Below are 24,719 nucleotides of genomic sequence, written 5' to 3' on the forward strand. Positions count from 1 at the left end.
ATCAAGTAGTTTTTCCTGCTATTTATATCCAGCTTCTTTTAAACCATATAGTCACTGAGTGCATTCGCTTTCCAACTAATTGATGAAGTTCTGACCTATGCCTATATTTGTTTAAATTCTTTCTGATGTAAGAATACATTTGACCAGTTGAAACCACATGTACTACATAAAATTTCAAGGTTGTGATTAAGATTCAGTAAAAGTTATGCCCCATCCAGTATAGCAATATGTGGATGCCATGTTCAATATACATATTTGCTATCATTAAACTTGCAGAGACCATGAATCAAAATAATTCAAATGCTTAAAAATCATTTTATTTTTACTGCTAGTCAAAATACAGTCACTCAAGCATATCCTTTGTTAATTTGAAAAAAAAATGATAGTTTAACATTTATTATTAATACCATACCAAAGCACAAGATAGTGCACTTCTTACATAATCCAATGATTCATGCTGTGATTTTACCTATTTAGATGTTTCTTATTTACAGTTCAGTATACATGATATACCAGTACAATGTGACACTAACCTAGTATCAGTTAAATGGATTATTACTATTCTGTTTTTAAGAAGTTTGCAGGGTAAAAAGTATAATAAAATAAAAATGTTGATACATTTATTGATTGCATATGCTAAAAACTTCTATAAAATATCAAACATTGTATCATAACAGCTTTTACAAATTAATTCAATACATTCAAAGGTACAAAAATCAAATTATTTTCATCCACAGTTTTATCATATTCAGTTGAACAACAGCTACATCTATTATATAAAATGTATGGTAGTTGGCACTGATGGTATATATTCCTGAGCAAAGAAAAAACATACCTAATCAAAGAATACAAAGCTCACTTCTATAAATGTTATCTACTAGTAAGGCAAAGTCTCACTCAACAAACACTCTGGTAATGTATATCACCTGGATCCAAAATCTATGCAAGTTGGTCTGGGTTAGATTTAACTGCTCAATAACCCTGAAAATGTATGTTACATCCAGCATCAGAAGCAGGATACACCATCTACGTTTACTGATCACCAAAGAGTATATTGTTACTTTGAATGAACCTTCTCTAAAAAACTGGTCATTAATCCAGAAAATCTAAGTCAAATCAAGGATTGGTACCCTGAAACATTTACATGTAAATACATCATCTTTGCAGGTTTGTTCAACATAGAGTTTATAATTACATGAGAACAGGACTGCTCAAAACACTTAATCTTGTGGAGTCCCCCATGTGGCGCAAAGGATAGAGTTTGTAATCTAGAGTCGCGAGTAAGGATTTAATCCTTAAGTCTAGGGTTCAAATCCACTGGGGATGTGGGGACCAGTCCTTTAGATTAGACCATATAAACCGAGGTCCCGCCTAGCAGTTGATGTGGGCACAAAAAAGATGCCTTACTGCTCAAGGCCCTGAGTGCAAAGTATAGGTCAAATTTTGCAGCTCTCCACCAGCAAGTAGTGGCATCTCCATATGGATGAAAAATTCTTGAGAGGGATGTTAAACAACAAACAAACAAAAACAAAAAAAAAATCAGGAGGAAAATGTAGATCAGGTCAAGCATCTGAAGTAAATCTGTTAATGTGCTTTAATCCATGCAAGTTTGTCCAGGTAGAGCTTAGGAATGAACCTTGCTCCTTAAATTTTAACTGGGATGACAATGCTAGGTATATAGTAAGAACTCATCTAGACTGTCCAGAAAAGCTAAAAAATATTTAGCAATTTCTTACTTGCATGATTTAAAAAAATCTGCAATCTAACATTATTTCAAAAAAAATTTCAACACATTTTCTAATTTTCAACAAATTCAATGCACTATGAGACGATTTAACATTTCTTAACCACATACACTGTACTTAAAGTGCAATATACATGCATTATACTGTATGTTAAATCTTTACAGTTTTCTTCAAATACTCTAATAGTATATGAAATATGAAGATTACCAACAGTGATCAAGCTTTAAAGTCCATTGAAACAATAAATAATTAGAGCAGAGCAAACACAGACCTCTAAAAACACCAGGTGCAATGGAGGAGAAAGCATTTCCTGCCATGTGCTCCTTGACATGGTTGGGCAGATGGAAAAATCCACAAACAATTCAGTGTAAACAATTTTGATGAAAAACATTAGTCAACATTCAACTTAATGATCGATTGAATTTGCTACAACAATTAATTTACACGTAAGTGTACACACATGTATGCATACTAGATGAATTATTTCACAATATCCAAAATTGGACAATAATAGTTTCTAATCTAGCTAGACAACAGGAAATTTTCATTATTACTTAAATTACATGAAACTATTGAAGTCTGTGAGCTACTACCAAATTATATCTAAAAATTATACACATTTTAACAAGTGTTTACAGTTTAGTGTATTTATTATACACAAATGATGACTTAGTAATTATGACATACTAGTAAAGTCCACAGATTGACTTCCAGATTTCAGCTCAAAGGCTTGAAGATTTTTAGTGGCTCTTTCATCATTTTTTTTTCACTGAATATTTTCATTTTTATTTTCAAGACGCTGTTTTTGTTGAGGTCTTTTAGCAGTTTGATGCAATCCAAGAACTCCAAGGGCAATTTAAGAACTCCTGAATTTCTTTCTTACCTGGAAAAAATAAAAATTTAAAAGTTTAAAATATATTCAACTTACATGAAGAAAACTAGTAAAACTAGTGATAATGTAATAGACATTTCAGATGTTCCAAAGCAGCTACATGTATCTAATTAAAAAATATAAAGTATGAAGTATTTAGAGTCACCTGTATTCTGAACAAGGGATATGTGTATTTGACAGACAGATGAATGAATAGACTGATCACTATAGAGCACCTTAGTCTTTTTTCAATAATCTTTATATTAGTGAAAATCAAATAGGAACTAGAGTGTTTCAAGGAATGTATATGTCACCTGCTAGGTATCGTCATTAAAGAGGTAAATAAATCTAAGAGTGGTCAGCTATTAATTTAATATTAGCATGGAGGTTCATGCATTTGCCTGCAAGGAAATAAAGGATCCAAAAGTAAAAGACTGGGATAGAATCTGGCAATCAAAGAAAATATAGTTCCCCAGTCCTCAAATGAATAATTTAATTGAAATTATGAGGAATAACTATTTATCATTTTATTAATACACATGTAGGTGCTTCCGACAATCCTCGGAGGAAAGGAATTTCAGACTGTCTTTACTTTAATTGTCACTTTGTCAGTCAACATGATTCATTGTGGGATACTGATCCCAATGTATTTTCATAGTATTTAAATATAAGTTTGTGTGGTAACTGAATTTCATACAGTTTCAAAGTATAGTATCATGAGCTCAAAAACATATATGAATGCTAATTATCAAAACCCTGCCTCTCAAAATTTTGGAGATATAAGGTGTGACAGACGGACAGACAGACACCAGGTAAAGTGATCTCTAAGTGTCGTTCTGCTCTGCAGTTGACACAAAAATGAAAGTTAGTCAATTTTTGACCATGTATATCACTTCAGTGATGAAAGGAATGCTGAAGTGGTAAGTCTATCCTAATTTTTTGAAAATACGGCAACCCCATTGGTCAGAATATAATACATATGCTATCCAGCCTTAATTTCATTGGCATAAAGCAGCACAAAACACGATTTGATTGGATGGTGCAACTTGTTTTTCTAGGGGGTGCTGTTGCAACCCTGGAAAAGAAAACAGGACTGGGGCTTGCCCCTAGGGGGCACTTACTGACCGGAAGTAAACAAACAACAGAAACAGCAATACACTAGAAATATGTCCATAGGACATGTATGCCCGCCGAGTGTATAGTAATGCAACATGAAATTTTGTGTTAGTGTATGAAGTTTGATGAGAATATCTTGAAAAGTTTCTTTAAAATTGAAATTGAAATCTAAAAAAAATGGATATAGATGATAAATTCTCACCAAATTATGTATAGATGCATAGCCTTAGATATCAATATTTTAAATGGTTTTAAAACCATGCAAAATGCAAATTGAAGGAAAGTGAGGTCAAGGTCACAGGAAAGGTCAAAAGGTTTTGAAATAGTTGAATAGGTCTTACTAATTATATATGTATCAGCATATTAAGTTTGATAAAAATATCTTGAATGATTTCTTTAAAACTGAGCTAGTCACAAGCGTGGCGCCATGGTTAGAGCGTCTGCTCTAGAGTCGCGAAGTAAGGAGTTGATCCTTATGTCGCAGGTTTGAATCCCACTGTGGGACATGGAGACCAGTCCTTCGGATGAGACCTTATAAACCAAGGTCCCGTGTCACAGTAGGTGCTGGCATGAAAATGACCCCTCACTGCTCAATGGCCATGAGTGCAGAGTATAGGACAGAATTTGCAGTTTTCCACTGGCAAGTGGTGGCGTCTCCATATGAGTGTAAAATTCTCGAGAGGGACTGCAGATTACCTGTAATGATTGACCAAAATCCCTACTAGGCTTTAAACTCTTCATTCTTGACCTGTATTTCATCAAATAAGGTTTTTCCAGTTAATTAAGGTAAAATTACGAATTGTTAAAACTGTAAATGATTTTTTTTTTTTTTTTTTTTTTACCTGAGCCAGATTTTTACTTTTCTTAAAAGTGTCTATATTTGACTGTTGGTTCCACCTATCTCAAGAAAATGATCTGTAAAAATAAATGTTAGAAATCATAATCTGTTCTCTACTATAATCATCAGAAAAGGTGTTGAAAATTAACAGATGGAGATAAAATCAGCAGTCATATTAAAGGCTTTTTTCAATAATCAATTTATTAGTGAAAATCATAAAAGTATTAGGCAAAAAGGAAAAATAAATGTTGTCATTAATTAACCTTGCATATCTCTACAATTTTCTGATAAGAAAATTATACCCGATAGATGCAATATAATCACCCTTTGCCTGCCCCTAAATTAAATTATGAAATTTTGATAGATTTTGATCTAGTAAGCAATTATTTAAAACAAGGTTCTTTTAGAGGTGCCTAGGGTCGAAATTCATAGAAAAAAACCTACAAAAAACGTGAAAATCTATTTCTATCATACTGGTTTATATTTATTACAAATGTCCTCATAGTCAGCATAGCCCAGAACGATAGACCGCAGACTCTCACCATGAACATTTTTAGTGTCCTGGTTCGAAACCATTTGTTGGCACATTTTTATTTTTTCAAACTTTTTACCTGTATAAACACTAAAGAACGAGTTCACTTATGGGCCCCGGTAAAATGTGAAAAAATGAAGGATTAAATTAAGCATAATTTTCCATCTCAGATCATTAATTGATATCTAAACCATAAGATTCAACAAATTTTATCGCTGAAATTCATGAATATACAAAGAGCAAAGCCATACAATGTGGTAGGGGTCAGCCGACATTCGTGATTTTCTATAGTAAATCGAGGACGGTCATTCATTTCAAAGCTTTTGTTTATTGTCAGCCTAACACTGTACAAACTTGTGCGATTGACAAAAAATGCATTATACATTTATAAAACTTGTGTGAAAGTAGGAAATTTGTACATGATTAGGCTTGTACTTAAAATATTAAAAATGTATGAAAAGTTCAATGTTTTTCCTATAACAAGCAAGAGCTATTTACCTGTATGACCTATGTTGAACCCACCCGTGGAATAAATTATTTAAAATACTGGTAGTCACGTGAGTTCTACCCAGGTAAACATTCCTCAAAGATGCTCACTGTAAAACATAACCACGTTTTGTATCATTATATCAAAGTCAAGTCGCATAGAGAAGTTTGTATGTATTTGGTTTTAGGAACACGGGATGGTTAGGAGAGTTTAGTGTCGTTAAAATGTCATCATAAATACATTCATTTAACATTCATGCAAGACAATGGTACTGGTATTGAAAGCCACCTAAATACACTTTTTTTTCATTTTAAAATTTAAAGGAACTAATGTTAATACTTATTGTATTATTTCAAATGCAAGCATGCAAATTTCTTAGTTTGATCACTATGGATACAGGTATCTATACAACTTCATTCAATTTTTTTCTCGGGTAAAATAGCACAAGAAGTATCATTCGGCAAACGCGCCTGTCAATGATCCACCATCAGATTGTTCAAGTGTCTGATTTAAATGTCTCCTCCCCTTGATTTAAAGAAACGAAACTCAAAATAGGTTCGGTACGACTTTTCCGGATTTGGGGTATCTATAGGAATTTAAAAAACTTCATTTGTTTCAAATCCATGCTGATTTAGGTGATGTTTTAATGTGATTTTAATTAGAAATGTCCACTTGTGTTTAACTATTACCAAAAAAGAACAATTTGGTAATACATTCTAAAGTAATATGGCACTGAAAGGGCCCATTAAGCATTGCTTAAGTGCACTTGTCCTTTGATTTTTTAATACAGGCTTTTGCATTATACTTAATATATTTTCTTCCTTAAATGCATGTTTGGTGTTAATATAAAAGACATCTATGGAAATGCAGATCATAAATTCTCTTTAACTAAACGCAATCAACCGGAACTAAACCTCATTGTAAGCACACTTTGTTCGAGGACATGAATCATTCACTTTGTGTTACTCGATACTGCAGGTGTCATGAAAAAAATGATGCCGAGCAATAATTGCTGTGTTTGCCTTTCAAGAATATTATGACGTGCAATAGTACTGTTGTGCCAGTGGGAGAGATACTGTTCTATGCAGAGTAGATGCAGTTCATTCCTCGGGAAAAATGTGTGCATTGGCGATATGTTATGCTAAAAATGCATGAGGGTTTTCAGATTAGAAAAGAATGTGGTAAGGTCAGTTAAGGTTTTATGTCCCATTGCCATTACTCAGTCAGACATCAAGAATGACCCTCAAACAAAGGATGTATCATTCTGTAAATACTGAGGTAGGATCACATGAACACACAGTTGAATAGAATGAAATATATCGAGATAACAATCAGTATTCAAGCTCAAAAGCCCATCAAAAAATACAAAATAGGAGCAGAGCAAATACGGACCTCCAAAACATCAGAGGTGGGATCAGGTGCCATGGAGGAGTGAGCATCCCCTGCAGACCAGTCACACCCGCTGTGTGCTCCTTGTCACGACTGGGAAACAATAGAAAAATCCATACACAATTCAGTGTGTAAATAATGGGCTAACAATAAGTATGAAAAACGTCAGTCAGAATTTTACTTAATGATAAATTGTATAAATTTGCTGACAAGGTCATTGTATCGACCACAGAACTTACTAAATGATGACTTTAAACAAGACTGCTGATATTCTTGGTTCAGCAATTTGTTTGTCAATAACTTACCTCCTTTTAAAAATTGTTCATACATAGAGGATGCTCTTGCGTATCGAATCAACTGAGAGATATAAACCCCATATGCCGGTGATGAAGGTATATTGCTGAATAAGTAAGGGAAGTTGACGATTGAAAAGTTAAAGTCATCACGTTTATCATAAAGCTTGGTTGTTAGATTACCATTAATGTAGAACTAAAGCAATACATGAGAAACAAGAAACTACACACATGTGACCTAAAGTCAGTGACCGAAACATATATCGGTAAGCTTTTTCTAAAGACTGAAACCAATATTGGTCCTATAGGTCATCTCATATTTTTAACTAGAAGTGTTCCTTTGATATATTATATTTTACTTAATTTCTATAGACTTATTATACCCTGAAAAAAAAGGAAAACAGGAACTACCTGTTTAAATGACCCCGATCACCGAGGTTAATCTAAAGTTTGTCCCTGCCTACCTGAAAAACAGACTGCCTCGGGCAGTCAGTAATTTCCAACTCTGGTTATGAGATGCTAAATGTTTAATATTTACAATTAAATGCTTATATTTACATTTTTAAATTCCTGATAGATTGAGAAAGTCGATAAAATCATTTCTATATTAAGTCTGTATACTGTATAGGGGGAAAATAACTCGTGGTGTTAATATTCGCTATATTCACGGTGTGAATAAATTCGTGAAAAAAAAAACTGTTTTAATAGCCAACGCTACATGTTTCATCTATCAAAACACTAGGGTCATGGGTTTTGAATACCCGTACGTAACTATGTTACAACGTGTATTTGTTACCTGCATTATCATGTTTTTATCGACATTTTGGTTTTAAAAAATCATTCAAATAACTATCGAACTTGCTGATGTATATATAAATCTACCGTTGTTCGTGAAGTGAATACATAACGCTGATTAATGCCTTCTATCTATGCTATGGATTAAACGGAAATAGACATTGAAGGGAGGTACATGTAACCTTAGTTATATACCGCAAATTCAACAAACCGCGATCATGTCAGAGGAGAGAAAAACATGAAAATTACAACCCCTGAAATTAATCCCCTATACAGTACTTCAACCGAGAAATTAGTTGAAACTGGTTCCAGAAAAGAAGCTGAAAATGTTCAATAGTTTAGAGACAATACTTGACACATGATGACTGAACAAGAACAGATAGCAATAAGTAATTTAAATGACTCAGGTGAATTATAACCTGTTCAATCTTAGATCCATCTTTTTTCTAATACGAGGGTTGATCCAAAAGTTCATGGAATTTAATTATTTCTAAAATTTTATTGTGATTTGATGAAAGCAAACAATAGGCATATTTATCTGTTTATAATATAGAGTCATTATGCAACAATACTGGAAAATTTCACCACGTTCCAATTACCAATAAGGTCACATGAGCTTTCTGAACACTGATAGTTGTAAAATCCGGGGGAGACTTCGACGTAACGTCAAGTTAAGTATGTCATGTCATGTTATAGGAGCATCTCACCCTCATGTTCAATTCAACTAAGTAATTCTACAGAATATTCTGCCTTTTTCTCCGGGTATCCACCAATCGACTTATCTTTTATTATATTACACTCATATTTCAAAAATACTCCCCATCTTTCCATATGATGTTCCAATTTCAGTAGCAAAGTCAAGCACAGTACGTCAGCGGTCAACATCCATCAACGCTTAATTTTTCTATGAGAAAAACAGACCCTCCAAAAGCAGCCACACCTTTAATCAACCTCCAAGGAAGTTCTATTGTTCTTAAATTTCTTACGCCACTGGAAAATCAGTTGCTAAATGCATTTTTCTCCAGCCTGTATCAGTAGTATACCCCTTTAAGTCAGAGTGTTCCTAAGATTTTAACAAAACTTATAACTTGACTGAAATGTGACGTTCTCTAACAATTAAAAGATGAACAAGAAATCATCAACTAATAATCTAAATATCAAGTTAAATCAGTAAAACTCTCACAGACAGGTATATTAGTGGTCAAGCAATCGTAATAATGACAAAATTCTCATTTTATTTGCCACTTAGCGCAGGTTTTTTCTTATATCATGTATTAAGAATTAAAATGATAATGAACGAGTAAATGTCTCCCCTGCATTTTAAAACATCCTTTGCTATGGCAACTGCCATAGAGTTACTATCATTAATATTTAAATATTTTTTTATTAAAAAAATTCAACAAGTGTCTATATTCTTATTTGTAATTTTCAACCACTTTCACTAATAAATAAATAAAATAAGAAGAAATTCCATGAACTTTCGGATCAATCCTCGTACATGTCAGTCATTAAATTTATATAATATACAGTATGCATAAGGGAGACCAAATGCATTATTACTGCATTAAGAAGACCAACCACTATCCATATGTAAATCAGTATTCAACCACTTTCACTAATAAAAAAATAAAATATGAAGAAATTCCATGAGCATTTGGATCAACCCTCGTACATGTCAGTCATTAAATTTATATAATATACAGTATGCATAAGGGAGACCTAATGTATTATTACTGCATTAAGGAGACCAACTACTCTCCACATGTAATTCAGTATTTCACCGCTTTCACTAATAAATAAAAAAAAAATATGAAGAAATTAGTGATGAGACATCAGTTAATTTTCATAATCGATCATCGGTTGGAATCGGTTACTGCTTCTGATGCGATTTCACCGATTATAATCGGATTTCTTCATAGTTTTGTATACAAAAAGCAGACTATTACAATAATTTCATTTATTTCTTTAACACGAATATATGAAATACATAATATATTATTTTCTTTGTTGTTTTGCTTCTTTTACACTTTCTAGACCTAAAAATATTTACAGTGGACATCCAACATGGCTGCCTAGCAGCAGAAAACGAACTTCAAAAAGTTGTGGGGGGAATTGATCACTCTATATTTAAGGTAAATGTTGACTAAGTTGCATATTTTATATCTCAAATAAAAGGTACAATTAATATTTTTTGAATAAAAAGAATCAGCTGATTGATCAAACCAAAGAGCAAACACAGATTTGGCAGAAAAAAAAATTCACCCTGGGGTAAGTTGAATGGGTCGGTCGGGTTATTACAGGAAACAAAAATAATTTTTTTTAGGCCCTATATATGCATCTTCGATTCTTAATCACCTCTGCTTCGTGCTAGTTGGCTAGTATCAGATGCAGATGCCATTTTCTTTCATTAAGAAGAAATAAATTTTAAACCAGAAATGGATAATTCCGGAAAGTATTGTATTAGAAGTATGTTTCCGATGATCGATTATGAAAAACTATAATCGATCATCGGAATCGGTAGCATTTTTTTGTTGACAATCGATGTTTTCTGATTATCGGTACAACACTAGAAGAAATTCCATGAACTTTTGGATCAACCCTCATACATGTCAGTCATTAAATTTATATAACATACAGTATGCATAAGGGAGACCAAATGTATTATTACTGCATTAAGGAGACCAACTACTATCCACATGTAAATCAGTATTCAACCACTTTCACTAATAAATAAATAAAATATGAAGAAATTCCATGAACTTTTGGATCAACCCTCGTACATGTCAGTCATTAAATTTATATAATATACAGTATGCATAAGGGAGACCAAATGTATTATTACTGCATTAAGGAGACCAACTACTTTCCACATGTAAATCAGTATTCAAAACTTGAGATTTTAATACCCTAATAATTTACATGTTTAGTTACATGAACTAAATCTATTTACCTTTGTCATAACGCAAGAACTGTTTTACATTCAGCCAACTTTAACATTACACATGCATACAGTGTATGCCATGCATTAGGAAGACCAGATGCATTATTTCAACATTAAAGAAACTAACTACAATGGAACAATTAGACAGATTTCCAAAATGTTCATTCCAATACCATAGTAATTTCCCTTAATTTGTTTGTATTTAGATGACTTAAATCAATTTATCTCAGCCAGAATTGGAACAAAAAAACTAATCATAAAAGTGGCCAAACACATGAACAGACAGATGGACATGATGATTCCTATGCTTATATACACCCAAAGTTGCCAAAGTAGAGCAGATGCAGTGGTTAGAGCGTCTACTCTAGAGTCGCGGAGAAAGAAGCTGATCCTTACATCGCGAGTTTGAATCCCACTGTGGGACGTGGAGACCCGTTCTTCAGATGAGACAGAGGTATTAACCGAGGTCCCATGTCACAGTAGGTGCTGGCTCGATAAAGATCCCTCAATGCTCAATGGCCGTAAGTGCTGAGTATAGGACAAAAATTTGCAGCTCTCCATCGACAAGTGGTGGCGTCTCCATATGAGTGAAATATTCTCAAGAGGGACGTTAAACAACAAACACTACACACCCAAAACTTTGTTTGCAGAAGATTTTGTGATACATGCTTTACAAGTATACATATTGTTCATAAGGGAATAAAAATGCTATAATATATCATTAAGGAAAGCAACTGAAATTAAATGTTCACTTCTAATTGAACTAAACAAAATTACCCTTTGTCAGAATGTAGATTTATAAACAGGAAGGCTGTTTTTCTTCATTTTTTCCATGTCAGATTCAGACTGTTCTTGAAAAAATTCTGGCATACACCCTGTAAAAGTGAACAGTGCAGATAATAAAGGCTTCTAAATAAACTGCATAATATTTAAATGATCCACTTAAAAGGGATAACAAATGCATTTAACTCCATCAAGGAGACCAACTGATATCCATATATATATAAATCAGTACATGTATTTTAATTGTGATATTTTAATATCCTAGTAATTTACATGTTTAGTTTCATGAAATAAATCTATTAACCTTTGTCCAATGACCAATGAGCACAAGCACTGATTTTTCCTCTTTTTACTTAACGGAATCACCAGGGCCAGTCTGCGGTCCATATGATTCTGGCACTCTGTAAAATGCATATTTGTACCATGTACAGGCATATGAACAATATTTCTATACTACATACATGCATCATTAAACTTAATAATCTTTTTTTCCCCAAAATTCATTATTCATAGTGTTTTGCTGTAAGCAAAATTCAACAAAAACTATACCGTATATATACTTGCCTATAAGGTGGTTCACCTATAAGTCAGTTGTATTTTTTGAGGTTATTTTAGAGGGATTTCCTATTGACCCGCTTATAAATCGGTACAACTTTTTGCCAGAATCAATTAACAATTTCAAATCAATGCTCTGATGTTTTAACCTGGTTTCAAAATACTAATCTTTTTATGACTCACCTATAAGCTGGACATAGAGTATATACAGTACCTGCATTATATATGCATTAGGAAGACCAAATGCATTATTGCAATATTAAAGAGACCATTGTGGCAAATGAAATCAATGTATGAATTGTATTCAAAACTACAGGTGTACTAATTTGTCTGAAGTATATCATGATATAATGTGATACACAAAGACTTTAACAGGATATGTACATATACCCACATGCCTAAATGTAACAACAGGAATTATCGTTCTACAATGATTTATTGAAATTGCCAATATGAATAAACAAAAGCAAACTTTGTTTTGATTGAATGAACTTTAAGTATTCTTTTTACACCACGGTCAGATAATCTAACTATCCCCCCTGGTTGGCTACCGGGTCCTTCGTTCGACTGCCTTATCGGACATGATATTTACTGAAGATTTGATTTTTGGTACTGACTTTTATACTCAAAATAATGTCTTTAATTGTTTAATTTCTTGAGTTCAATATCACTTTGATGTGTTCAGTGTTTACTTTGATATGTAATGATGTGTATAAGCGTGTATTTTCGATAATTTAAATTTCTAGTACAGTAATCGTCCCCAAGCCGCTGTTTCATTATCGTGTCATAGTATCTCTGAGAGCGCATTTTATTAACACCTCCAAATCACCTGGCCTGCGTAATTAAATTTAACTACCAAAAACAACAGCTTGGGACTAATAAGGTGTGATTATAAGCAATGGTCCCATGAAGCCTGTGCTAGACCTAACGGAAACATTCAACAGACCGTAAAATTAGCATAATGGGAATATTGTGTACTAAGGTGTGAATTCAGCGGAGCGAGAATTTGTTGGACTTCGAGATAACGCATGTGTTTATAGCACTTGGGACCGTAAATCTACTTCGAGATAAGTGAGGTATTCGAGATTTCCGTGTTCGAGATACCGGGGTTTTTTAAAATCATAAATATAATAAAAACGGCCGGGACCGTTGATTCACTTCAAGATATCCATGGTATTCGACATACCGGTGTTCGAGATACCGAAGTTTACCTGTATATCGATACATATCTAGATTAATGAATATATCGTATCAAAAACAAGAGGCCCATGGGCCACAACGCTCACCTGAGCACATTGGCTAGGAAAAAGCACAAATCACTTCAGTATTGAAAAGTTTAAAGGGGAGGGGGCTTGGATTTTGAACTACCTGAGGATGCTTCCATATCAATATAACAAATGGCTTTACTGTTCTTGAGCAGAAGATTTTTAAAGATTTTTTTCCTATATATTCCCTTGTTAAAAATTTGATCCCCCATTGTGGACCCTCCCTACCCCCCCCCCCCCCATCATTTGAACAAAGTTGAATCTACACTACCTGAGGATGCTTCCATATCAATATGACTAAACATGGCTTTTCTGTTGATGAAAAGATTTTTTCCTATATATTCCTATGTAAAAATTTGATCCCACATTGTGGCCCCACCCTACCCCTGGGGTTTATGATTTGAACAAACTTGAATCTACACTACCTGAAGATGCTTCCATATCAATATGACAAAACATGGCTTTGCTATTCCTGAGAAGAAAATTTTTCAAGTTTTTTTCCCTATATATTCCTATGGAAAACTATGATCCCCCATTGTGGCCCCACCCTACCCCCAGGGGTCATGATTTGAACAAACTTGAATCTACACTACCTGAGGAAGCTTCCATATCAATATGACAAAACATGGCTTTGCTGTTCCTGAGAAGAAGATTTTTCAAGTTTTTTTCCCCTATATATTCTTATGTAAAACTATGATCGCCCCTTGTGGCCCCACCCTACCCCGAGGGGTCATGATTTGATACAAACTTGAATCTTCACTACCTGAGGATGAATCCACATCAATATGACTAATTGTGACTTTGTTGTTCTTGAGAAGAAGATTTTTCAAGATTTTTTTCTACATATTTCTATGTAAAATTTTGATCCCCCATTGTGGCCCCACTATACCCCTGGGGGTCAAGATTTGTACAAAAATTAATCTACACTACCTGAGAATGATTCCATATCAATATGACTAATTGTGGCTTTGTTGTTCTTGAGAGAAAGGTTTTTAAAGATTTTTTTTCTATAAATTCCTATGTAAAATTTTGATCCCCCATTGTGCCCCCCCCCCCGCCCGGGGGTCATGATTTTGTACAAACTTGAATCTACACTACCTGAGGATGCTTCCATATAAATTATGACTAATTGTGGCTTTGTTGTTTTTGAGCCTTTGGCTCAGGTGAGCTAAAAATAACTTAATTCCAATACATTTTGGGCAGGCAGTTTTTTTTATGTAATTCTGTGAAAAACTTGGGAATTTCAATCACCAAAGATTATATTTACCGGTAACTGTTTTGAATTAAAACTGATCAAAAATGATATAATCATTAAGGAGGTAGCACATCTTAAATGATTATTACAAAATCATAAAAATACATAGACAACTTTACTTAACATGTTGATTTTACAGTCAAGATAAGTTTGAATTTGAAGTGTAATTTTTAAAGACGGTGAGACCAAAAAATTAAAAATGAGTAAAAAACAATTATTATTTTTATAAAATTCATGCATAATGATTCATAAGACTTTTTTGACAGAATTGTTAAAGAATTCAATATATTGCATATCGCATTAAAAAATGTCTTTCTTTTTTTTTTTTTTTTTTGCTCAATACACAGTCCTAGCAAAAATGATATACAACAAGGACTTTGATTGGATTATTAACATTCATTCGATTGATCATAATTATTAACTGTTATTGCACTTTCATTTTCAAAATGTTGTTAGGTACATTGTTCACTCTTTTGCATTGATATTATAATTTATAAAAGAGCATTTTAGCAGAAAAAATTATCAATTTACCTTTCTTGGAATAAAGACATGTTGACCCTTGAGCTGAGATTTTCTCTCTTTCCATAGATTTGTTACACTTGGGTCCACATGATTCTAGCAGAGACCCTGTAAAAAAGGACTTAACTATGGAAAAGCATGAAGAATATATGCCTATTATACATATCTTAAATTCTAATGAAAACAATGTTTTTTAATTAAGATCCATATATTTCTAATGATTGACATAATACAAATTCAAAATAAAATATGCATATCTACATTATACACTGTACCTTAAGCAGACCAATTGCATTATTACATCCTTCAGGAGACCAACTTAAATCAATGTTTGAGAACTACATGTACTTGTGAGAACAATAAATTTGTCTACTTTACAGTACTAAATGTACATGGAATCTATAGGATCATGTTACTTTAATTGACCTGCCTTAGTTCAACTCAGTAATCTAACAAAGAAATTGAGCCAAAACAACATTTTAAGACTTTTTGAACAGTGCATGTTCCTATCATTTCAAAATCATTACCAGTAAAAATGCTAATATAGGAAAATGATGACAATTAATTAATATTGTACTTTCAGGTATATTAGATGAATTAATCTGATTGGTCAAGAAACATTTGTTAAAAAGCACTATTATCCGCTGAATAATGAAGCCACGCCCAGTGTCGCAACAGTCAACATTGCTTGACGACGGGTGATATTCCAAAAAATAGTGACTGCGCAGATTTATGCACTCAAGGTTCACTATTATTTGTATTTGTATAAAACATTCAGTATAATATAATAAATATTGCATGTAGTTGAGTGTAATATTGAAAATTTTCATCCCTCGAAAACCAAATACGTCAAAAAGGGGATGGGTTTCTTTTCCAACTTCTACATAGTTTCGCCCCTGCAAAAACTGGTATAGACCTTGGAAATGTTTAAACGGGCTAAGAGAAATCAAATGCATCAAGAGTACTTAATTGTTTTTACCCAAGTTACATGCCAAAAAAGATTCAGAGAGATGTCACATAAAGTTAACGTTGATTTGAACTGAAGTTAGGGTGTCAAAAGTCATTCACGTCCAAAAGTGACATTGATCATGTGTGGTAGATAATAAACTCCTACGAGCTAAATATGCTGCCATAATCAAGTGAGGATCTTTCCCTAATCCTATATATAAATCCATTTACAATATTATATGCACTTAACATGCTTAAGCAGCTGTTTATGACATTGTAAAATTATATAAACTAGACCGGTTTATATAATTTATATCAATTTATATAATTAATAATATAATTTATATAATTTTATCAAGATAAGTGTATGGGGTAGAGGGAGCAGACATTGAGAATCAATGTTGTCGGACCTCATGAAACTAAACTAACAGTCTTCCAAATAACCCGGGAGTCCAATGCCAGGGACCTGTTAAATTTCCAGCGGGCATGTAAAAATTGCCAAATTACATGTCCGAAGAGGGCATATGTGAATCTTCTTTCATTGTATGATCTTTACTTGCCATTTATTCTGTCCTACCCCCATTATTCGCTTAAACGTTGCTATATGTAATGTCGATGGATTGCCTGTCTACATTCTCGATACGACCTGTCAAATGATTGTCAATCTAATCATTGAAGTGTTTAGTTTAACCTATTTGTTTTCTCGAAGTTGCTTGCTAAATTACGAGATGTTCATCAATGCCACATACTGTGGCACTACAGTCATGATCCCATTTCTGAAATTCAGTTCAGCTAAACCGGCCAACAAATGACCAGCATGCAACTCAAAAGTTATTTATGAACAAAAACGCTTTAGAAAATGGCAATCACAGGCCATGGTTGGTTTACGACGCTGAAAAAATTAATATAAAACCTTTATACCTAATGGGTTTTTCTTGTTGCACAATACTGGTAAATGTAAGAATTTTGAGTAGGACATGTACAAATTTGAATGGACTGGGTAAAAATGATAGGTCTACATGCCCGAAGGGCATGTGCTGAAAAAGAATTGTTGTGAAGACTGAACTAAAGCGACAGCGCCGGGTGATCATATAAAGTCCCCTTTATTACATAATAATTTGGCAAATTATCAACACATCAACATGATCAAGCTAAAATTTCCAACATATCTTAACGGTTAGAATTTTTATTTTTTAAGTTGAAACCTCGTGACCTGTGAAAAAAATGAAATTTGTATCCCATCTAAAGTCTTAAAATGTATCAAGGTAATTTTCGATACAAATCTGCGGTTGGGGTTATAAATGAAGGATAAAACCAGAGACCTCGGAATGGAATACTTGGAAGTCTCTGGTTTTATTCTACCCCCAACTGGAAGTTGTATCCCATCTAAAGTCTTAAAATGTATCGAGGTAATTTTCGTGGAATAAATGAGTGCTTTACAATAAAGAGACTCGATCAGAGACGTCTGAAACGATTTATTTGACAAGAAAAAAGTCTCTTGAAGCGAACGATGTCATTTTAAAGTAGGTTAATGATTGATAATGATACATGAACAAAATACGAGCTTGAAGCGGGGGTGCCTGAAATTGAGTTGGATACCTTGTGGTAAAAATAAGTAGGGGTGCACCGTATATGAAACAAGTGCCTGTGATTGATAGTCTGAAATTTCTCTTCACCTAAATATTAAAAGCTTGCAGTGATCGCTATAAATCTATACAACAGTCAAGTTACATACGGTAAACTAACATAAAAACAAGATTACAACAGTCATGATTACAGAAGGTATATTTTGAAGACTCTAGGTCAGTAGGTGAATGTAAACAGGTAAACACACGTGGGACAGTCACCGCAAATATGAACCACAAAACGACAAGTTTATAACATTAAAATGTAAATATTCATCTGCATACAGATTTTTGCATAATAATAATAATTTTTAAAAAGTGTAAATTAAAATATAAAATAAACAAACCTCAAACCTTGTAACAAGGTTTGTTTCCCTACAATCTTATTCTGGTTCTCTGTCACTGAAAATGCAGGGAACCTTGCTGCGTTATTAACTCGTACACAGATTTGTTGATACGAATAAACCTATAAACATATATACGAAATAAAATATTATTATAAAAAATGAAGAATTTCAAATTGCTTGAAAAATTATCTTTATGTAGTTTATAATAAATGGTTGTAATTATTTATTAATTTCTATCTATCCATTAAAATTTGATATGTATATCAGCTTAATATGTATCCGTCTGAACAATTATTGTTATTACACTCCCTGTCACATCTTCATAGTTAAGCCTGTAAGCATGGTAAGTAGGAATCAATTTCAGTTGAAGGGGACCAAAACCAAACATTTTTCAGTTTCATTTGGTGGGGAGGGGGGGGGGGTATAAACCTCAAATGATCATTTTATCTCTGTCACTGAACTGCTGAAAATAAAGAAGGGAACTGGGCTGCGACAATGATTTGTTGACTGAATTAAAATACGAAATAAATTATCATACATACGAAATAAAATAATTTCATGAAAAAATGAAGAATTTCCAATTGCTTGAAAAAAAGAAGCTTTTCATGTATGTGATTTACAATAAATGGCTGTACTTTTATATTTTCTATATATCCATTAAAATTTCACAGTATCAGTATTTCACTATTTGTAAACATTAACAATAATATTAAATAAATGTTACACTCACTGCTGTGGCTTTGACTGAGTTACTGTCACATCTTCATAATTAAACGAGAATATTCCCTTCCGTAAATATTGCTATATATATCTGAACTGTTACCAATTAATCTTTCTTTGGTGAAAGAAAACCTCAGGGATGGAGAATAGGCCCGTACGTAATTTAGTTGGAAGGGGGGGGGGGGTGAGCACAACCAAACAACATTTTTCAGTTTCAGGTTGGGGGAGGCTACAAACCAAAAATTTTTTATTAAGCAAAAGAAAAATACATCATCAGAGGTTATTATTGAGGGTGCCCAAGCATAAAGGAGCAATGTTTTCTATAGTATACCTAAATTTCAGCAAAATTACAGGGGGCCTGCCCCCCCCCCCCCCATTCCTTCAGCCATGTATTGTATCAAATCTGCTTCACCCTGATTCAGATTTTTTTACAGCATATATTATATTCTATTAGCAGAGGACCACATTATATTAATAAACAATTATTAAATTAATTACAGCTATTTTTTTTCTTACAGGGTCTGTTTCATTTATACTATATCATGATGATCATGTCCTGCATGATGTTTACAGAAAGTTTAATTAAAATTTTTAAGCTCGAAATAGCTGCGTCAACTTGCGAGACTATTTTTTCAACGTTCGGCCTAATCTTTAAATATTTAATTTGTTTGTGGACTTGCATAAAAGAATTAAAAAATATAGGGGCCTATCATTTAACTTTATTTCGAATTTCCTTCAGGATTTTATATAGCGAACTATAGTCTAACGATTATTTAAAATCATACTTTTTCTCTTGAAAGCTAAATTACTAGGAAAAACAAAACAAAACAAAAAACAAACGAATGTTTGTCTTGTGTTTTCTTAATTACAACTTATTACTGTATCATTTTAGTTACTTACCCAAATTTCTCAACATCCATGGTGTTCAGAGGTCATTTTCTGAAAACTGAAGGGGCATTCCGATGGCATTCGGAACAAATGACGGAAAGCACTTGCTAAGAATTCAAAACATGGTTCATAAATTTACAATATTTTTCCTTTTTAGGTTTTTAACATAAAACATGGAAAACTAAGTTAAAGAAACACTCATTTGAACAAATCAAAAGCGGAAAAAATATATATGCTAGATTTTTTGTTTAATTGCATGTTTTTCATGGTCTCCAAAATGCAGAAAAATTATCCTTTGAAATTATACGTAGGTTATAAATTCTTTTCTTTTTTAGGGAAGATGATAGAAATTAGACAACTTTTGAATGTTAAATAACAGAGTTAAAGATTAATAATATTTAATGGCAGACTGTTTATTTATCTATAAAAAGACATTTGCAATACTGATGAGGTCAAAATAATAGGGAGACCGAAAAAGGTCGCCTTAATCCAGAGGTCTCCCTAAGCCAGAAAATATATCCTCCTTGGTCTCCTAAAGCCATATGTCATATATATATATATATATATATATATATATAATTATTTGTATTATTGATTAATAGATATAAACATCAGAAAAAAACCTGTAACCATTCCAAACAAGTTTTGTTAAAAATAAAGTTTTTATATTTCACTTCATTTTTCAACAGCCTCGATAGCTCGGTGGTTAAAGCGTTCGCCCTCCAATCTAAAGGTCGTAGGATCAAATCCTGTTGGGAGTGATTTTTTTTTTTTTTTTTTTTCATTTTCTTACTTTTACATTATTTTCGCCGAATTAACAAATGTATAAACTCGACATTTATAATTTTTGTGAAGAAATCATTTTAAAAATAATATTTAACCCATAAAAGCAGTTTTATCGACTGCGTAATGGTGACTTAATGGTGGCTTAAAGGTGGTTTAATGGTAGCTTAATGGAGTTTGGACATTAAGCACCTATAAGTCTGGCTTAATGGTGGCTTAATGGTGACTTAATGATTGTCTAGAAGCTACCATTAAGCACCTATAAGCCACCATTAAGCCACCATTAAGCTACCTTTAAGCATACATTAAGGACTTTGAGATGGCTTAATGGTAACTTAATGGTGGTGTATTTATTACTTAAATGTGGCTTAAAGGTGCTTAATGGTGACTTAAAGACAGCCATTAAACCATCATTAAGGACCTATAAGCCACCATTAAGCCAAACTTAAAGGAAGTGTTTCATCTTGTGAGGAGGTGTTATAGCTTATCTCAGATTCGATGTAGCCGGAACCCGCAGACCCGAATTGTAGGCGGATGAAATAGAATCCATAAGAATTGAAATTTTAATAAACTCGACTAAAGCATTTTTTTCTGGGTTGTTACAAACCACCATGCATGGAAGATAACATATTTGTGAATGATTCTTTATCAACACTCGACTAAATTTCTGTCAAATATGATACTTTTTTATGTTTGGAGATAATTTTGATTTAGCAGATAGTAACAAATGTAAACCTTTACTAGAAATCTGTGATATATTTGATTTAGAAAATGTTATAATAGGTAAAACATGTTTAACAAAACAAGGCAATATAATGCGTTCCAGATTGATGTTGTTTTAACGAGTAATACCCACATTATAGCAAATCATTGTAATTTCAATTGTGGAATAAGTGATGTTCACAACATGATTGCAATATAGTTAAAAATGGAAACCACGTTAACAACTCCTGAATACATAAATTAATGAAGCTTCAAGAGCTTAAAGTTAGATTCATATATGGAAGATTTAAGATCTATTGAAGAATCTTACCCTGGTGTTTTACAGGGTGATCCAATCACTGTTTTTAATAATTTTCATAATGATCTTACTCGAGTAATCGACATGCACATTCCAACGAAAGAAAGAAAAATACTGGGAAAACCAGCTCCCTGCATGAATAAAAGGTTGAAAGTAGCAATTTTTAAGAAACGACAACTGCATAATTTATATACCTTCAACAAATCTCAGCAAAATTGGGAAAATTTTAGAAAACAAAGAAATTATGTCACAAAAATTAAGCGTCAATCTGTCAATCAATAATTTATTGAACGGTGTGCAGGTGGACCAAAAAGTAAAGATTTTTGGCCAACAATAAAACAATTTTCGACCGACTAAGGTACAAATGTCAGAAAAAATATTATACTGTCTGAAAATGAAAGTCTTGTGTCTGATCAAGCTAAAGTATGTAATATCTTCAACAACTTTTTTGTTAATGTTGCAAGGAATATTGGAATAGATTGTGTTGATGTAAATAGTGAACATCCTAGCATTGTTAAAATATGTGAGAGTATCAAAGTTAAGAATGATGTTAAATCGTTTTCTTTTCATCCTGTAGACGAAAACTTTGTACGTAAATGCATTAACATATTGGTCTTGAAATGGGCTAGTGGAATTGATGGTATTTCGGCTAAAATTGTTAAACATAGCCATGAACATATTTTGAACCCTGTGACTAATATTGTAAATTTTTGTTTTTCTCATAATGTTTTTCCAGATCGTATGAAAATAGCACAAGTGGTTCCTCTTCACAAGAAAAAAAAGTATTTTCGAAAAAGAAAACTATAGACCAGTTTGTATCTTACCTATATTGTCAAAGATTTTTGAAAGGGTCATTCACAGTCAATTATCTGATTTTTTTCAATTGCCATTTTAATGAAATGTTATATTTTTTAGACCAGGGTATGGCTGTCAGAGTGTATTGCTTAAAATTGTTAAGATTGGAAGTTTGCTCTTGATCATAAAAATATGCTGCAGCAATCATGATGGATTTATCTAAAGCCTTTGATTGTATTCCACATGATCTAGTTTTAGCAAAATTAAATGCATATGGTTTTACAAATGCAGCTACAAGTCTAATTTCAAGCTATCTAAGCATTCAAAAGCAATGTGTGAAACTGGGAAATGTTTGTAGCTATTTCTTAAAATTGTACAAAGGCGTTTCACAGAGTTCAATAATTGGTCCTGTTACTTGTAATATTTTTATCAATGATATTTTTCATTTTGTATCAGGTTGTGTCCCCAACAACTATGCCGATGATAACACTCACACAAACTCGAGCGATTATATTATCTCACTAAAAAATACATTAGAATCAAATTGTTCAACTCTAGTTAAGTGGTTTAAAGATAACCAGATGCAAGCCCATCCTGATAAATTTCAAGCTACATATATCTCGGAAAGGAAACAAAACAGGAAAAATTTGTTTTGAAATTGATGGTTATATGATTTATCCGGAAAACGAAGTAAAATTACTTGGTGTGACTATAGATTTTGAGCTTAAGTTTAGCTATCATATTTCAAACATTTGTAAGAATGATTCACAACAACTGAATGTACTTAAAAGAATAGGGGTTCACCTGACTAAATTAGGAAAACTAACAATTTATCATACATTTATCATGTCAAAGTTTAACTACTGTCCATAAGTTTCGCATTTCTGTGGTGAACGAGAAACAAGAAAAATGGAGAAAAAAAATACAGGAAAGAGCATTGCGTTTCGTCTATGACGACTACAAAAATTCATCTGGATAAATCAAAATTGCCATGCCTCAAACTCCGGCGTATTAGAACAATGGCCATTGAATGTTTTAAGATTTTAAACAAAGCCCATCTTACCTGCACGATTTTATCCATATTAAAGAAACGCCATATTCTTTTAGATATACGAAAACTGCTGTTTTACCAAAAAACAAAATCAATAACATATGGTTTGAGGTCTTTTAGATATGAATCCGCAAAACTTTGGAATTCTTTGCCAGAATCTTTAAGAAATATAACTACTTTTAACCAATTCAAATCAAACATAAATAGTTGGTACGGAAATCATTGTAACTGCTGTACTTGTCTCTAAATTTTATTTTTAGATAATAGTAACAGGGTTTATTTTAGTTTATTAGTCTTATTTGATAAATACTATGTCGTATGTCATTGTAATGCATCACGGGGTTTATTATATTTTAGTAGTGTGATTTTAAGTACTGTTTCTTGTTTATTCTGTATTGTTGTATTATATGTAATATTATTATGTAGTCGGAAAATAGCTCTTCAGAGCTAATGTTTCTTGTTGATTTTACCCGAATTTAAATAAATATTATCTTATCTTATCTTAGAAAACATATATTTCTAGGTGATTAAATTGTATCAATGTTTGACTCACCTGACCTTGTTCATCTTCGCAAATATAAACTTACAGAGAAAGTGATGATTTGGGAGGACAAATTTACCAAGATATCAGGTGGAATTCTTTATTAATGAGTTACATTAAAACAATCCATCCAATTGTTCAGAGAAAAATTCTATACTATTTGTTTTTCAATGTGAACACTATTTTTTTTTAGAATCTCTACATACCCTACATTTAGAAAATATAAGAAGGCCAAGATTATTTATATACGAAACTTAAATGATTTTAGTGATGGCATTTAGGTGTTGAGACGGATGGTCCCTGTACCGTTATTCTTAAGTGTTCGAGGCTTCAATAAACAGATTCTTGATGAGGCTGAACGGTCACCCCATAATGCACTGTGTTCTTATCCAGACTTTCAAGGAAATAAAAACGGTGTTAGATTGTGTATATTGTCCATAAATTGTTTAAACTAACAATTATGAATTTATTTGTTTGTATAATGAACATGGATTATACAAACCATTTATAATCTCAATTTGCTACTTTTCATGTTTTTCTTTATTTAGAACAAGGAATTGAAGCAAGAAACATCCTATGTACATATTTTTTTTTCTCCAAATATGTGTAATCTGCT

General features: G+C 32.7%; 1 protein-coding gene and 1 long non-coding RNA gene across 2 annotated transcripts in view; both read right to left on the reverse strand.

Annotated features, from left to right (window-relative positions):
- Nucleotides 1-24,719, reverse strand: part of LOC133203253 (probable serine/threonine-protein kinase pats1) — a 111,516-nt gene that overhangs the window by 44,088 nt on the left and 42,709 nt on the right. The gene's annotated exons all lie outside the window — the stretch shown is intronic.
- Nucleotides 300-15,486, reverse strand: LOC133203225 (uncharacterized). Its single transcript, XR_009723361.1, has 4 exons — nt 15,397-15,486; nt 12,095-12,191; nt 11,785-11,882; nt 300-2,628 (listed from the first exon to the last, which is right to left on the reverse strand). It is a non-coding gene; the product is annotated as an uncharacterized LOC133203225 (long non-coding RNA).

Source organism: Saccostrea echinata, unplaced genomic scaffold, assembly GCF_033153115.1.
Source record: "Saccostrea echinata isolate AGI-Se365-2 ecotype Australia unplaced genomic scaffold, CSIRO_AGI_Sech_v1 ptg000049l, whole genome shotgun sequence".
Classification (NCBI taxonomy): domain Eukaryota; kingdom Metazoa; phylum Mollusca; class Bivalvia; order Ostreida; family Ostreidae; genus Saccostrea; species Saccostrea echinata.